At 36.8% G+C, this 18878-nt stretch overlaps 1 pseudogene; it reads right to left on the minus strand.

The window, feature by feature from the left end:
- Positions 1–5182: 5182 nt before the first annotated feature.
- The window catches only part of LOC125863879 (uncharacterized), a 50042-nt pseudogene continuing 36346 nt past the window's right edge, over positions 5183–18878 (minus strand).

The raw sequence follows: 18878 nt of genomic DNA on the forward strand, positions 1-18878 counted from the left end.
CTATTATTTGTGATGTTGGTAGGGGCGATGAAGTGGAGAATTCAAAACCATAGACGTGTAATGGGAATTCACTTTTCGAATGTACGGACATGCTGGAAAAATTTAATTCAAAAATCACCGAGCAATTATTCGAATGCACGGAAGAGTACAAAAAAATCATGAAACTGTTAGATGAGCTTGAAGCTATTCAATTAGATATTACTATCCTAGCTAAATTAGAAGAGATTGCATCCCAACAAAGAGAAAGCTATGAAGTTGCAGAGATAGTGAGCCAATCTTGGCTACAAGAACAAACTCAACTTCTACAGTTTGAAGAGTCTATTTGTGATGGTCTGACATACATGACAACCCAACTGATCGAAGAAACAGTTGAGTTCACACAAGAAATAGATTAATTTGGCTCAGATATTCATGACTTACAGGCTCACTTGAACAAAACGATTGAGGCCTTTGAAGCCCAATTACCATTTGTTGTGGATGATGACCAACTAGTGGAGCAAAAAGAGGAATTCCAACCATTCAACTACACATTATTCTTTAATATCGATGTTAATAAAGAGTATAAAAGTGTGAATGTTGTAAATAATGATGCTTTGGAGTTGAGACAACTTGAATCTCATCCAAAACACTTTTCTGTAATATCTGAACTAATGGATGAGTGTATAAAGGAGGAACAAGGCCCCTACATTCTAATGTTTTTTATTCCACATAGACAAAACAACATTCCTCACCTAAGGGCCAAGAAATACAAGATGCGACATAAATTACTTGGTTCCTTTATCTTTATACCACCTCTCCTTGAGAGAAGAAGAAAAATAGATGCAAAGTTAGGGGTAAAATTCATAAGTTCAACGTGGAAAGAAAACTGGTGAATTTATTTCTGTCGTGCCACGACATTAAATTAAGCGCTTATTGAGAGGCAACCAAATTAATGGTGTAACTTCTTATTTTTTGTTTTATTTTTTTAGTGTTATTTTTTGTGTGGTTTTTTTACATGTTTTGGAGAAGTCTGATTATCCAAAATTTGGAGCTAAGGACCACGTTTGGGCTTAAGTGTGGGGTGCGTACAACTCTTGACGAAAATAAAGAGAACATGCTACTAGCTAGGCATAAAGTCCTCAGGGAGTTTTTCTAACCCTAGTTTTAAATTTTTTTTGATGCTTTGGGGACATAGCATCTTCTTAAGTGTGGGGTGGAAGAATAAATTCCTAGTTTTTTATTGTTTTGTTGAGTCTTTTATTTTTTTTAGGATGGGTTCTTTGGCTTTTATTTTCGGTTCTTTCCCTGAGGATAGTCCCTTTGAACCGAATGTCTTTTATTATTTTAGAAATAAGTTTATTTTTTGAGAGAAAAGAAAATACTCTTTTGAGTGGTGTGATACTTGCTATTTAGATCTAATTTTTGAGTATTACTTTCTTGTGAATGCTCGTTAAAAAAAATACAAACTCTTTGACATCTAAGCTCATAGTTGTGACTTTTTATATAACTTATTTTATTTTATAGTTTGTTATGATCCCGTCTCTCTTAGAAGTGGGATTGATCCATGTTAATTGATACTTGTTCCATGTGTGGTGAGAATTTGGTTATTCCATATTTTGCATCGTAGCCTAGAACTTGCCTTGCATGTTATTGAAGCGAAATAAAAAGTGTTGCTTTGTTTAGAAGATGATAATAGGATTTCTTTGATTTGACTGGTAATTTTAGCCTTTTTGAGCCCGTAGCCTTTAGTTGGTAGTCATATTTTACCCTTGACTATTTTGTAGAATCCCTAGTTTTTGCACCTTGCTTCTTTGAGCATTATACCATATACTTATTCTAATTAACAAGTTTGAGAAAAGGTATGATTGAGTGAAAGGTAATCAATGATAGCTACAAAATGCTTAAAAAGCCCTCTTTGAAAGAATGTGATAAAAAAATTGCTCTATTATGTTGTGCGAAAAATAAAAGTATTCTCAAACATTGCCTCTAGTCCTACCATGGCTATTGTGCACCTCAATTGAGGGTGGCTAGTGAAAACGCATATATATTTTTAAAAAAAAGAGAAAAAAAAATGGCTGAAGCATTCTTGAGATGAGGAGAATTACTTGTGAAATAATTGTTCAAGAGAGGGCTGAAAATAAAGAGAAAAAAATAATGGGTGATGAAGTCTTAAAGTGCATAGTGCTTAAGGAAGTGTAAGTCACTATTATATAGTTTTCCTACCCGCCCTCTAGCCTACATTACAACCCGTTAAAGTCCTATTTGATTATATTCAAGCATGCTTAATTAGTGGAGATGTACATAATGGGAAAACCTATGGTTCTTCGTGTATACATGTGAATTTTATTTCTGAGTGTGAGAGTTGTTCTGTGATGCTAAGTCCTTAATTTATATTCAATCTTTTGAATTGAGTGTGTGGACTATTACTTTTTGTGAGGGCACTTGTTTCAAGATAGATACGTGATTTTATTAGCTTTCTTTGATGAAAGTAGGTGAGCAAGCTTAAATTTGATGAGTTCAAAGTCTTTCTTTGAGGTTAGAGGTTTGTTTTTTAATTGGATGTCTTGCATAATGATTGAGAATTGTACCTGATGTTTTGAAATTAGTATATGGCCTAATTGTTTGTATTAAATAAAGTGATGACATTCCTAGTATGAGTATTTGAGATTAACTTTAATATGTGCTCGAGGACGAGCTAAAGTTTAAGTACGGGGTGTTGATGTGAGGCCAAAAATATATATTTTTAATCATTATTTGTCTCACATTTATTATTTATATCTATCCTTTTTGAGCATGAATTTTATGAATTGTGCTAAATGTTGTATTTTATTTATAGGAGTAAATTGATGTAAAGTTGAAGAAGTTTGAAGCTAAAACGAATTAACTATGAAAAGTTGAAGAAGAAAATCAAGCACGCAGCTTAATGGATTAAACTTTATGAAACAATATATATGTTGGTCGAAGTGAAACATTGAAATTGGAATTGGAAGGAAGTCTGCCACATGGCAATCTCTAAAGGGACTGCCCAATTGATGCAAGGCGGTGCAGAATCAAATTGTTGAAGCGGTTACACAGAATACGCGGACAGGGAGGAATCCAATTCCGTACAGTTTTGGTTCCTAATTTATTTTGGACTCAATTATTTTATTTAGGGTTTATTATATCTATAAATAGTCCATAGAAATAATTATTAGAGGAGATCAAATAAAGAGGAGATCAATCGGGCATCAAGTAGAAAGTCCTCAATACTTTTAAGGGTTCTTTTCTTACAGATTTTTGGTCAAACTCCCTTGTTCTGGGACTGTTGCTACGAATTGAATGTCGATTATTTAAGGTTTTTGAATTAATTATCGATTGTCATTATAAGTTACTTATGTATACTTGTTTTAATATTTTATGCTTGATCACCATAAGATAAATATATTGTCTAATCTTAAAATCGGGAAAGAAGAGGTTAGATAGACTAGAGAAAATAGAGAGCTCGGTCCACCCATTAGATTGAGGTTATTAGTATTATGGAGTGACGCCCGGACGAACACTTTGCTTGGTTATGAAATAGGATTAAATATAAATGCTCACCAGTTAGTCTATATATCTATGCTCAATGATGTAGTTATATAGCTAACTGTAACAGGAGACGAGAGGTGTATAGCCCGACTCATATAACTAACCCTATAAATCAGTAACCTGACAACTAAAATTAGTTCTAAGCCAATAATATGATATATGATATTCATTGTATGCTGCAGCCCTAGAATTTTCCAACGATTGTAAGTAATTTTATTATTTTGTTCTTGCATTCTTTTCTTTTGGAACTCTTAAATAAATAATTAGACCAATATAATTTAGTAAAAATAGTTCATTGACAAGTCCTTTGGGTTCGATAATCTGGTTCTTTTAAGAGCCACTATATTACTTGCGCGACCGCGTACACTTGAGTGTGCAATTGGGAGCAACAACTTACATAATATCTTTTAGGTGGATCCACTAGCTAAAGACCTATGTGGGCATATAGTTATGGGATAAGGAGATTGCTACTAGAAACACAAACTTTCTAACATAAAAAGTTTCCATCTCATGAAATAACTTACATCGGAAGCTGGACTATCTAACGTAAAACCTTCAAATTCATTTTCATATCCACTCAGTGCTAAGCATAATTCCCTTTAAAAGTCATATTAAGTATTTACTTAAGTTCATTATCATGAAAGAATGCACTAGGCACTCAAGTTAACATGGTATCATAATATCTCATGGATTCATTAGGGGAGAATGTCCTTTCAACCTTAGAATCATCAATATGTGAGTAAACCTTTCACATCATATTTATAGTGTTTCATGAGAATAGCCTTTCAATCAAATCAACCATAGTATCATAATCATAGACCTTTCATGCATAGTCATGTGTAAGGGTATAGGGGAAAGGATCTTACAACAATACCACAATTACACTATAGTCATAGGATTCTCATTATCTAAGTGAATCATGAGTTCACATACAATCTTCATCAACATGTATAAACCCTAACTAGTTTACCTTCAAGGCTATGAATCAAGATCAACCCTAACTTCTAGAATTACAACATTAGATAGAGGAATATCATGATTCAATAACTTAATCAACGGAAACATAATCAATTGTCAAGCTCCCATCATCAATCAAGCCATACCATAGTTGACAATTTAGGAAAAAGGGGGAATCATGGGTCCAAGGGAGATTTTCATCAAAATGCAACATTACTCCATTATTCCAATCATAAATCATTATAATAAATCATAATAAACCATAATTAAACAATTTAAAACGTTTTGGAGAAAGACCCATAACATAGATTGAAACCCTAGATTTTTGGAGAAATTGAAAGTCTTAAAAACATAGTTTGAAGTGGCTCTTTGGGTGATAGATACCTAAAGATGAAAATCATCCATACCTTAGGTTGATTTACACAAGAAATTGGAGAATAAAGGAGTTTTCTTGAACCTCTAGCTTAACCTTGTTCTTGCTCTTTAATGGAGTCTTAGAAAGAGAATTTTTTGAGCGAAGAGGTAGTTTCTAATTTTTGAGTTTGGAGGAATAATGAGTTGTCAGGGTATTTAATAGTCTTAAAATCCTTAAATATGTATAATAAAACCATAAAAATCTTCCCCTAACACTAACTAATCAATTTGGAATTTACTAACTTACCCCTCCAATTAGCCAAATCTAGGAGAGCTTCAGGTGTGACTCACTAAACCCCCACCCACGGACCGTGGGTGGGGTCACGCCCCATGATGGTAATCCTTCGTTTGCTTCAGAGCGTGGGAGGACCAGGGGAGGCCAATTCTTGACCCACGATCCCCACCTATAGGGTGTGGGTCCACCCACGGTTCGTGGGTACCCATCCGTAGGTCCTGCTGTTTTTGACAACTTTTTGGGCCTTCTCTAGGGTTCTCCTCAAGGACCCTTGGTAGGTCCTTGGGGGTCATTCCTTGATGTTTAGGTCTTAAAATATTAGTACTAAGTAGGGGAGTTTATTTTACGAGGGGGACCTACGCTCCATAGGGGGGTCCACGACTTGTGGATGAGTTTCATGGGGCTAAGTCCAAAGCAAAAAGATGCAGACCTCAACCCATTCCCCACAAGTACGGGCCTAGGTCAGTCCATGTCCCATAGATGGTGACCGTGGATGGGGACTGCAAGATGTCAAAGTCAGTTTAAGGGAGGGGTAGTTTGGGTAATTCATATAGTGGTTAGTATTAAGTGAGGTCATTTTGTTTAGATCTAATCCACCTATATATGTCATTATAATTCATTAATCAAACCATTCACTACATAAAATCCCAACTCCCAAATCAATAACCAATTTTCCCCCAAAATCCTCTATTTAGAACTCCAAGGAAGAAGAAGAGGAAATCTTAAGTTAGGGTTGAATAATCAAGCTTTTCTCCTCAAATTCGTGATAATTTTTCAATAAGGTATGGTACATCTTCATCCATTGGTACCCTTCACCCATGGAGCCCCTCCTAATCCCCAAATTTCAAAGCTAGAAAACCCCAAAGTTAGGGTTTGACTTCTCACAGATTCCTTTCAAATTCATTTTTAATGGCTTAATTATGTTTATTTATGGATATATTGATTATTTTACATTATTTTAAGTTGAATTCCTCAAGAATCCATGAATTACCCTATTTTCTCAAATTGGATCTTAATGTGTGGGTATAGATTGATGCAAGTAGAATGTTATAGAATTATAAATGTAATGAAACAATTAGTTGAATTATGTTATAATCCATGTATAATGTAGTAATTATAGATTTGCTGATGAATCTTGATCTATGGTCCTTGAAGGGAAATTTATGAGAATTATGCATGACTATGAGATTTATATATATGTTTTATGAACACTTTGATAGTAATGTGATTATGACTATGATGTAATTGTGGTGTTTTTGAAAGGCTATTAATACTTACACACACTTATGAAGGAAGTACAAATAAAGTTTCTATGATTATGCTAATGATGATGTGTTGATTGAAAGTCTATTCTCAATTAGACACTTGTGAATGAAGATGACATGTTGTGAAAGGTTTTCTCAAAAATTTGGGATTCTTAGGTTGAAAGGCTATTCATACCTATTGAATCTATGAGCTATATTATGAATTATGTTGGGATGAGATGGAATCCCTCACGTGAGTTGAGGCGGGATTTCTAGAAACAATCTTTTGGGATGGATGCCCTCACATGAGTTGAAACGGGGTATCTAGTAGCAATCTTCATATCCCATTTCTTCTATAATAATGAACTCAAGTGATGAAATGTTAAGTACTCCATGGGGAATAATGCTAAGCACCGAGTGCATCCTGATTTAGATGGAAACTCATATGTGAGTTGAGGCAGGGCTTCTAGTAGCAATCTCTTGAGATGGATGCCCATACGTGAGTTTAGGCGGGGTATCTAGTAGTAATCTCCTTATCCCATAACTATGTACCCACATAGGTTATTAGTTAGTGGATCCACCTAGGCTAAGTTAATGGCTTTAACTTAGGCAAGTAGGACACCCTTTTCGGTGTGGGTAACAATAGATTCCATGATTTTCTTACATGGTCTATGTTAGTTAAATCTTACCCCCACAATGAATGCTTATGAACTATGAATTCTCAAGAATGCTCTAGTTAGTGTGGATGGGAGTATGAGACTTCATCCATGCATTGCACAACTAGGCTTTGAGAGTAGTTATGATGTGTTCCTTTGATGTTATGATGGTTTATGAAATGAAGTATGCTTAATGTGTATTTTTTATATGATTTGCTTTACCGGATATGACTTAGTAAATGTTAAGGTTTCCTTGCTTATGAGTATATGGAGTCTTATCTATGCACTGCACAAGTATTTGTAGTATAGATGAGATTATGGAGTCTTATCTATGCACTGCACAAGTATAACTTAGGGATAACTATAAGATGGTTCTATTATGCTATGATGATCTATATATTGAATATACTTATGACTTGTGCTTTTACGCTAATGTGCATGATGAATCTCAAACTAGGTAAAGTGCATGCTTTTAAAGTAAATGTCCCTTTTGAGCATATTTTCAAGGTTTTTATGCATGGCTATCATACTTAGTGCACTTTTGTACTAACCCATATTTTTCTACATTTTTCTACAAGTGTAGGGTCCGGTTCTTAACGCGATCTTCTTCGGGTTTAAGCTTGGATCAACTATCCTCCTAGCTTGTGGTGAGTCTTGAAGATTCCAGGACGTATGAGTCATTTTTAGTTCCTTTCTAATTAATTCATTTTTGAACTATATTGTAAGGGTTGTGTCCCTATTTGATCCAAAGATTGTATTAGATGGCTAATTGAGACAAGTCTAGACTTCTGCTTTCTTTTATAAAAGACTTCGATTGTATGGATAAAGTTTTAAATTCTGCATCATTTCTATTATCTATGTTATGATATGCTAAGGGGATTGTATGAAACCTTTCGCAGTTGAGTACACCTTGTCCCATCTAGGGGTACTCCTGTGTTCTGACAAACTTGGTAATCAGAGCACAAGGTTTAGAATGATTCGAGGATGATGTCCCATAAGCCACGTCTAGTAGAGTCTTATTTATAGTGTGAAGCGCGACATATTTATGAATTAGAGGCTAAAAGATGATTAAGAATTCTCACTTCTTCATTCTCTAAATATGCCATAGAGTTTAACTCTATAAGGTCTTTCTCCCTATCCGATGGTCTTCATGATACAACCTGAAGGGCTCATGCTACAAGGAGCGAGGGAGAAAATTCTAGTGTGATACCAATTATTACTATGTCACTGGGTAACGCTTGATATGTTAGATTGAGATGATATCCTTTGGATGGATTGGTAGTATTATTGTTCTGCTCCTATGTGATTGTAGAACCCGTATAGTTAAATGGTTAATTACGGAGTGAGCCTATCCATGAGTGGAAGGGGAGAAAGTCTATGTCCTAAGTTTGAATTATGTTTTGTCTTAAAGTTAATTTTGAGGTTTGCATTTACTACCTAGTTAAGGTAAGGGAGAAGAGTTCAAGTGTTGACTAACTTCACAGAGTTAGTTATCTTTAAGATTGATCTTAAGTACGGTCATTTTGAGTATGGTGTTTGGATAATACTTGAATATGATTGGTTGGTAGGTCCCACCAAAGGTGATGATATGACTTGAAATAGTTTACAATCGGCTTTCTCCAACCTTAGAATTGAAAATAAATGATGGTTTGAAGAGGTCGTATAGGGTTACTCCCGAGGGGGAGATGATGTGCCTATATAGCAAGTTCGTTGAGTGTTCTTGATATTCATGATTTGGATTGGCTTCAAGTTCTCACCTTGAGAGATATAATGAGTTTGGGAAATTTAGTCCCGGTTTTATAGGGTCATATGATATCTTAAGGTTTTAGTAGGGGGCTTCCTCCCAAGAGGGAGATGGTATGCTTAGATAACAAGATTGTTGAGAGTGCAGATATCCTCATCTATTTTCTTCTATTCCAATTCTAGCTAGACAGAAAGAGTTCCTCTTGGCTTGTTTTATGATTTGCTGTCGTGTGTGTCTTAGAAATTTCCATGATCTCCTTATGTTATGCATGTTCTTGAGAAATCCATAATTAGTAAGAAAATAAGTTGAAGATTTATGTGTTCCTCATGTTGTTGTGCATTTAGTATGAATTGCCTATATGTTTAATGAGATGAATTGTCAAACATGCTTTAATATGCATTCGAAATTAATTGCATAATTTTCTTCATGTTATTGAGTTGAGAATGCTTTGAGTTGGAGAAGGTAGTTCCTCCTATGAATACGTGAAATATTGAAGTTTTCATGCATAATGGGTTGTTAGATGTAGTTCCTAGTTTCGTGTGTTGCACTGAGTATGTTGAGATGGAGTTGATGTTTCCTCCTTTGAATTGTGTATTATTTTGATGTTTCATGAAAGATGTGTTGCTAGTCTTGAGTCTATAATTCAGTAAGGTGTCTAGACCGACATTCCAGGATGAATGTTCCCAAGGGGGATATAATGTAACACCCCGGAAACTAGTAGGCTTAACTAGAGCTTGTCCTAATTCTTAGAGTCGTAAAAATTGCTTCTCATACTTAGAATGTAGGGTTTAGGGGTTAAAAGTCAAGGTAAGACCCCCCAAAAACCAACCAAGGGTCCTTGAGGAGGACCCAAAAATCCACTTTAGAAACTTCCTAAGACAGCACCCACGAGAGGACCTACTCCCCGTATGGGGTTCCACCACTCGTGGATGAGTTTCGTGGGTCTAAGGCAAAGTCAAGGAGATGCAGACTTCAACCCACGACACACTAGTATGGGTCATGGGTCAGTCCATGCCCCGTAGGTGGTGGCCATGAATGGGGCCTGCAAGTTATCCCAAAGTCGGTTTAAGGGAGGGGTAGTTTAGGTAATCTCTATAGTAGATAGTATTAAGTGAGGTAGTTTTATATAGCTTTAATACACCTCTATAAGTCTTTTTAAGTCATTAACCAACCCATTCACTTCATAAAATCTCAACTCCCAAATCAATAACCATCTTTTCCCAAAAATCCTCTCTTTAGAACTCAAAGGAAGAAGAACAAGAAGAAAGGTGAAGATAGGGTTGAAGAATCAAGTTTTTCTCCTCAAATTACTGAGAATTCTTCAATAAGGTATGTTACCTCTTCATCCATGGGTAGCCTTCACTTATGGAGCCACTCCAAAACCCCAAATTTCAAAGCTAGAAAACCCAAAAGTTAGGGTTTGACTTCAATCTCATGGATTCCTTTTAAATTCTTTTTTAATGGTTGAATTATGTTTGCTTGTGGATATATTAGTAATTCTACATGATTTTAGGTTTAATTCCTCAAGAATTCATGAATTATCCTATTTTCTCAAATTGGATCTTAAAGTGTGGGTATGGATTGATGCAAGTAGAATATTATAGAATTATAAATCTAATGGATTGATCAATTGAATTATGTTACTATCCATGTCTAATTTAGTAATTCTAGATGTGTTGATGAATCATGATCTATGGTTCTTGAAGGGAAATTTATGAGAATTATGCATGACTACGAAATTTATGTATATGCTTTATGAACACTTTGAGAGTAATGTGATTATGACTATGATGTAATTGCGGTGTTGTTGAAAGGCTATTCTCTCTAACACACACATACACTTATGAATAAAGTATGAATGAAGTCTCTATGATTATGATAATGATGATGTGCTAATTGAAAGGCTATTCTCAATTATACACGTGTGAATGAAGATGACATGTTGTGAAAGGTTTTCTCACAATATGGGGATTCTTAGGTTGAAAGGCTATTCACACCTATTGAATCTATGGTCTATCTTATAAATGATGTTGGGAGGAGACGGAATTCCTCACATGAGTTGAGGCGGGGTTTTCTACAAGCAATCTCTTGAGATGGGTGCCCTCACGTGAGTTGAGGCGGGGTATCTAGAAGAAATCTCCATATCCTATTTCTTCCATAATTATGAACTTAAGTAATGAAATATTAAGTACTCCGTGGGGAATAATGCTAAGCACCGAGTGGATATTGATGGATATGGAAACGCATATGTGAGTGGAGGCGGGGTTTCTAGTAGCAATCTTGAGATGGATGCCCATACGTGAGTTGAGGCGGGGTATCTATTAGCAACCTCCTTATCCCATAACTATGTGCCCACATAGGTTATTATCTAGTGGATCCACCAAAGCTAAGTTAATGGTTATATCTTAGGCAAGTATGACACCCTTTTCGATGTGGGTAACACCGAATTCCATGATTTAGTCACATGGTCTATGTCGGTTAAGGCTTACCCCCCACAATGAATGATTATAAACTATGGCTTCTCAAAAATGCTCGACTTAGTGTGGGTGGGGGTATGGGACTTCATTCATGCATTTCACAAGTAGTGTGTTCTTTTTATGTTATGATAGTTTATAAAATGAAGGATGCTTAATGTGGGTTGTTGCTACGAGTTGCTTTCCATGATATGACTTAGTAAATGTAAAGGTTTCCCAACTATGAGCATGAAAACAAGATGAGATCAAAGAATGGTAAGTATGATTGTGGTGGCCTCAAAGTGGTATTATGGGATCCTATCTATGCATTGCACAAGTGTACTTTAGGGTTAGTTATGAGATGGTTCAATTATGCTATGATTATCTATATATTGAATATGCTTATGACTTATGTTTTTACACTAATGTGCATGATGATTCTCAAACTTGCTAAAGTGGATGCTTTTCAACTAAAATGTTGCTTTTGAGCATGTTTTCAAAGTTTTTACACGTGGCTATCATACTTAGTGCATTTTTGTACTAACCCATATTTTCCTACATTTTTCTACAAGTGTAGGGTCCTATTCTTAAGACGATCTTCTTTTGGTTCAAGCTTAGATCGACTATTCTCCTAGCTTGTGGTGAGTCCTTAAGATTTGAGGACGTATGAGTCATTTGTAGTTCCTTTCTAGTTATTTCATTTTCGAACTATATTGTAAGGTTTGTGTCCCTATTTGATTCAAAGATTGCATTAGATGGCTACTTGAGACAAGTCTAGACATCTGCTTGCTTTTATAAAAGACTTCAATTGTATGGATAAAGTTTTAAATTCCACATCATTTCTATTTATCTTATCTTATGATAAGCTAAGGGGATTGTATGAGACCTTTTGGGGTTGAGTATACCTTGTCACATCTAGGAGGTACTCCTTGGTCGTGACATACCCAAATTGAGTCAAGCTTCCCCAAGGTCTTGGGAAGACTAACCAGGAAATTCATAGGTATCTTTTCCCACTTCCATTTAGGAATTGGCATTTGCTAAAGCAAACTTGTAGGTCATTGGTGCTCATACTTTACTTGCTGACAATTTTGGCACTTAGCCATAAACTCAGCTATGTCATTATTCATGCCAGGCCACCAATAAAGTTGTTTCAAGTGTCGGTACATTTTGTTCACTCGGAGATGAACGGAATACCGTGAACCATGGGATTCTGCCAACATCTTCTTAATAAAGTCATCTATTCGGGGAACAAAAATTCTTCCCTTAAAACTGAGCACACCACCTGCATCAAGAGCCATATGTTGTGCCTTGCCAGACACTGTCTTCTTTCTAACCTCATTCAAACTCTAATCCTCAAATAGCTTGGCCTTGATCTCCTCAATGAATGTGGTCCTAACCTCAATGAGGGCTAACACCCCAACTTTCTGTGAGATGCCCAAATGCATGAATTTAGACTCCAAGGTTTGAATCTCTATGGTCAAAGGTCGCTTGGACACCCTCAAGCAAGCTAGATTACCCATACTCATCGCCTTTCATCTTAAAGTGTCTACCCCCACGTTAGGCTTACTGGAATGATACTTGATGGTAACATCAAAATCCATGAGTAACTCCATCCACCTTCACTGTCTCAAATTAAGGTACTTTTGAGTGAATATATGTTGTAGACTACAATGATCAGTAAATACCTCACAATTAACACCATAAAAGTAATGCCTCCAGATCATGAGAGAAAATAGTACCATTTCCAACTCCAAGTCATGCGTCGGGTAGTTTCTCTCATGCACCTTAAGCTGTCGTGATGCTTAAACTATGACATTCTTATCCTGCATCAACCCAACACCCAAGCCCCGAATGTGAAGAATCACAATAAACTATGAAATCTTTACCTTCCACCGGTAGTGCCAAAATAGGTGTTGTGGTAAGAAGGGTCTAAAGCTTTTGAAAGCTCTCCTCACACTTGTCGGCCCACTCGAAAGGCACCTCCTTTTTGGTCAGACTTGTCAAATTCATGGCGATAGAAGCAAAGTTTTTCACAAACCACCGATAGTAGCTGGCGAGCCCCACGAAACTCTTAACTTCCATCACAAAGTTAGGCCGGACATAGTTCTTGATTGCTTCGATCTTTTGAGGATCTAACATTACCCCTTCCTTTGAAACCACATCCCCCAAAAAGGCCACTGAAGTCAACTAGAACTCACACATGGAAAATTTAGTATACAACTTCTATTTTCTAAGGACACCCAAAACAATACGAAGATGGTCGTCATGCTCTTCCTTACTCTTAGAATAAACCAAAATGTCATCAATAAAGATGATCACAAAAGAATATAGGAATGGTTTGAATAAACCATTCATCAAACTCATAAAGGATGTAGGAGCTTGGTCAACCCAAACGACATCACTAAGAACTCAAAGTGCCCATAACGGGTCCTAAATGCCATTTTTGGTACATCCTCATCGAGCACGAGGTTTACATAGATGACTCTTTCCCAGATAAATGGGTGTTTGCAATATCCCTCAAACATACGCCATGGTATGCAAATTTTGTAAATTACATTGTGTGTGGGTTGATGTCGGATGAGTTGACCTTTTACCAACAGAAAATATTCATGTTCCATGATAAAAAGTAATTTTGGGACGAGCCATACTTGTTCTGAGAGTATGCTGACCATGTCATCAGAAGGTGTGTTCCTGAAGAAGAACTGGTAGAAATTCTCCATGTTTGCCATATATCACTAGTAGGAGGTCACCGTGGTGGTGTTCGCACCACCGCTTAACTTCTCTATAGTGGATATTACTGGCCATCACTCTATAAGTATGCACATGAGTTTGTAAAGAAATGCTCTAACTGTCAGCAGCAAGGCGGAGTGTCTAGAAGACACGAATTACCTCTCACTCCTATTTTAGAGGTTGAGCTATTTGATATATGGGAGATAGATTTCATGAGCCCATTTTGAGCTCGTTTGGAAATAAATATATCTTGGTGGCTGTGGATTATGTTTCCAAATGGGTGGAAGCCATCGCACTTCCAAACAACGAAGGAAAAAGCATTGTCCAATTCTTGAAACGCTACATCTTCACCAGATTTGGCAATCCGAGAGCAATCATAAGCGATGGGGAATCCCACTTTTGCAATAAGTAATTCTCAATGGCACTGAGTAAATATGGGTTGAAACACAAAGTGGAAATCCCATATCATCCCCAAACAAGAGGCCAAGTCAAAGTATCGAATAGGGAAATCAAAAGCATCTTGGCCAATAAAGTAAATGTCAATAGAACTGATGGGTCTAGGGAACTCGATGATGCACTATGGGCATATCAGGCTACTTACAAAGCACCTATCGGGATGTCTCTATATAAGTTGGTTTATGGTAAGGCTTGTCATCTACCAGTTGAGTTAGAACACAAAGCATTATGGGCACTGAAAGCTTTAATTTTGGACTAGTCAAAACTTCAAGGGAGAAAACAGAGCAACTGAACAAACTAGATGAATTTAGACTCAGATCGTATGAAAGTTTAGCCATCTATAAAGAGAAGATGAAGAAATCGCATGATGCTCAGATACTCAAGCGAAACGTCAAGGTAGGAGATTGGGTTCTACTATACAACTCGCGACTTAGACACTTCCTTCGAAAGCTCAAATCCAAATGCTTTGTACTATTCGAGTAACACGAGTGTTCATCAATGGTGCCATAAAAGTTAAAGATCAGGAAGGACCTCCATTTATAGTGAACGGTCAACGTCTGAAATTGTATCTCGGAGATTGTCAAGAGATTCGTTGGTTGAAGTGGTATATTTGGAAGATGCCTGAAGGTGTTCCTGCGTCGTGCCGCGACGTTAACTAAGGCGTTGTTTGGGAGGCAACCCAAAATCCCTTTTATTACTTTACTTTTATTTTTGTTAGTACTTATTTCCCGGTAATAAAATGGTATTTTGTTTGTGCAAGTAAAAGTACTAAAATGAATGAAGGATGGAAAAACAATAAATCCCGTCGGCGAGTCATCGAAGGGGTCGGCAAATCCGACCTTATCCCTCGTTTGACTCAGAACATCGTAAACACTGAAGTCTGTTAAACTCGGTGAGATTTGGAGATTATGTATGATTCACTGACAATTTCAGCGATCTCGATGAAAACTGCCGTTTAGATCTTCACAATGACTGTAGATTCTGTAAAACTCGGCGAGACGAGTGCTCACTCAGCGAATCACCAAGATATTCAACTATTAGACCTAATATCACCAAATGAAAAAAAATAAATGAACTGATGCCATGAAAGATAGAACAAACTGCATAACCAGGATCACTTTTTCACCTCTATGTCTTATCATTCTTTATTTTGCCTCTCGAATTCCGTATTACCTGCATTTGAGGACAAATTTCTTTTTATATGTGGTGGGGTGAGGCCCACACTTTTGTGTGCTATTTATAATTCGTGTTTTGAATACATTTGGGTTGTCTGTCTATAATTGTGTTAATAACTGCTTTTCTGTGGATGTTAGAGCTCGTGGCTCCGTTTACTTTTCATTGCAAAATGATTTCGACCCTTCCAAAAATATTTGACTTTTTTGCACATTTTTTCCACCCCTCATTAGTTGAATGTGGACGTTCTTTTGCAAGAATTTAAGTCTTGATTTTGATCAATAACAATGACTTGAATAGTGTTCTCAATTGAACGAACATGAATATATGGCTACGATGAGGCCAAATGAAGTTTCATAGACAATATGTGAACTCTTTGAATCTCATTGTGATTAGCCATTTATCGAATTGATTCTCTTCTTATGACTGATGCACACTAGTGAAAATGTGTAGTCTTGCTTAACTTAAGTGTCGATGCCTTGTGTGATTAGATTTCTTTGAACCATGCATGAATAAACCTAGAATTTTCCCTGTTAGTCTGATTGATTTAGAAAGGTGTTCTCTTGAAATGATCTTAGGCAACCTTAAAGAGTGTGACCCAAATTTGACATATACCTCTTTCGTGGCCTACCCGTGAGTGTGTGAAACTCTTTTGAACACCCTTTGAGCCTTACCACTCTTTGGAAGAACCTTGATGAACCCTAGACCTTACTTGACCCACTACCTACAATCCTCTTAAGTTGTGATTTAGTAAATAGCCAACTTAGGGCAAAAGCATAAGTTGGGGGTGTGGTGAAAAGGAGAAGGAGAAGTCAAGAAGTGCAAGGAAAAGTCCCCCTCTAACCCATGGGATTGCATAAGTGGAAACCCCTTCAATACAAAAAAAAATGTGGAATAAGGTACAAAGGAAATCGGGTTTCCAAGAAATCCATGATGGTGAATAAATAGGTGACTTAGAAGCATTAGAAAAAGAATTGATAAAGGAGGAGAAGGGAATGCCTTGAGAATACCACATCTCACGAAGATAAAAGTGTACTGAGCCTAAATGACCATACCTTTTACACTCAGCCCCATTACAATCCTTAAAAAGACCTTTTTGATCTTGAGTAAGCCGAATCAAAAGTCGATTGATAAATAAGGGCAAACCTATGGGTGAAAGCATGCATTGTGTTCCTCTTTTTGAGTGTGAGCGTTGCATATGATTTCTGATCTTGAATTGATTAACCTCTGTGTGTGAATATGGAATCATTCTTCGTGTGAGGGAATTTAGATACCTTTTGTCAAGCTTGAACTCGCACAAATAGCAAGTATTACGAGCATGAGAATCTCTGGTAATGGTGCGTCACAACTTGAATCTTTGAGTATACAATTGATCTTTGCATAAGTAATTTGAATCTTGTTTTGTAGGTTCATGATTGAGTCTTGTGTAGCACTGTTTGAGACACCCGTTTTTGAATGGCTGAACTTGAATTTGATTGAGGACAAGTAAAAGTTTAAGTTGGGGGTGTTAATGAGTCCACAAATTGGACTCATTTAAGGCTTTATTTTGATAAAAATAGTGTCCTCGAATGCTTATTTTGTCTAAATATCTGATGAAAACTCTTAAGTTTCAGATATTTGAGTTTTTGGTGAAAGCATGGACACTTAGGCGCAAAAAGGAACAAAAAGCCTGAAAAGAACGAAGAAGCTGAAGCCCGAGCATCTCTAAGCACACTTGGCGATTCACAAAATGGATTTACTTTGCCCCTTTGTTCCAATACGCGAAGCCCTGCAGGAGAAGGATCAAAAAGGCGATGAAAGGAGCAGTCGGCGCTTAGTCGAATAGTTCCATGAAGTAGTACTATACCGCCCAATGGTCCAGAACATGAAGATGCGGAAGGCAAGCACGAAATGGCGATGAGACAGACGAAGGGCGAATCGCCGAAGTCATTCGACAATAACGACTAACTTCGCCGAAAGATCTGCCAGTGCTATTTTCTGAAGTCTATAAATACTGAACTTATTATTAATTTTAGAGAGTCAAATATTTATTTTAATTTCGAGAATAGAATAGTACTTTTTGGATATTTTTCTCTCAAGTTTGGAGAGCGTTTTTGGGAGACTTGAACAAAGAAGAATTTCATCTTCCCCAAGTTGGAAGTGGATCTTCTCCATTCTTCTTCCTTTTCTTAAATCAAGGTTTAATTTCTTATATCGATTTGATTTTACTATCATTTTAGGTGTATTTTGTTATTTCTTGATGTGTGGCTAAAAACCCCCATTCTTGGGGTATGATTTAGAAAATATTTGTTGATATTATTGTTGGGTCTTGCTTGCTGATAGGTTAGATGTAGTTTAATGGTGATTTCACCTAGTGGTTGTGGTTTAATCTAAAGGGTTTGTAGTTGCAAATACAAAGTCACCCATGTTTTTTCCGCTTGCCTGAGAGGGAGGTCGCGAAACCAAGACCGCTAGACTGATGGCCTAAGGAGTTAGTTGACATGAGATTCATCCCGAGAGGGTTAGTCATAGTCCCATATCCTAACACTCATATCGAGAGAGTGAGTGGGGTAAGTCGTAGGCTGGTCTTCATGCTGCTAATGGGTGTCCGAGAGGAATGCATTTGAAACGGGGTAAGGTATTTCCGAGAGGGAACTTATTTCCATTTAAAGCTTAGCCTAGTCACTATTATCTTAGAAATTTCCTTTCAAAAGCGTGTACCCAACTACTTATCTCAACTTGTATTGCGGTCACACCCCAAGAACATTTCCCCATTCTTGATTTTCTTGACAATTTTTGCTGGTTTTACTACTTGTGACAAAACCCCCAAATCGATATTTGACACGTTTGTGTCACCCCTTTAATTTACTATGTTTTTACTCGTTAATATCTTTAGCTACGACTAGTTAGAGCCTAATTTTATTTTTCTATCAATTCTCAAAACCACTCCCTTGGGACACAACCCCAACCTTTAGTTGGGTTACTATAATGTCGATGATTGTAGACACTCATACCGTAGGTTAGTGTCGTTGGTCACGATAAGCATCACCACCCTTGGTGGAGTCCACTAACTGAATGCCTATTCGAGAAAATCTATGAATATCTCAAACCAATTCTTTCTTTTCTTCTTCACTATGAGCAACAATATCCATAGATAACCGACTAAGAGAATCTGTCACCACATTTGCCTTTTTGGGGTGATAAAGAACGCTCATATCATAATCTTTCAATAACTCAAGCCACCTTCTTTGGAAAAGATTTAGATTTTTTCTGATTTAACACATATTGCAA

Source organism: Solanum stenotomum, chromosome 5, assembly GCF_019186545.1.
Source record: "Solanum stenotomum isolate F172 chromosome 5, ASM1918654v1, whole genome shotgun sequence".
Lineage (NCBI taxonomy): Eukaryota > Viridiplantae > Streptophyta > Magnoliopsida > Solanales > Solanaceae > Solanum > Solanum stenotomum.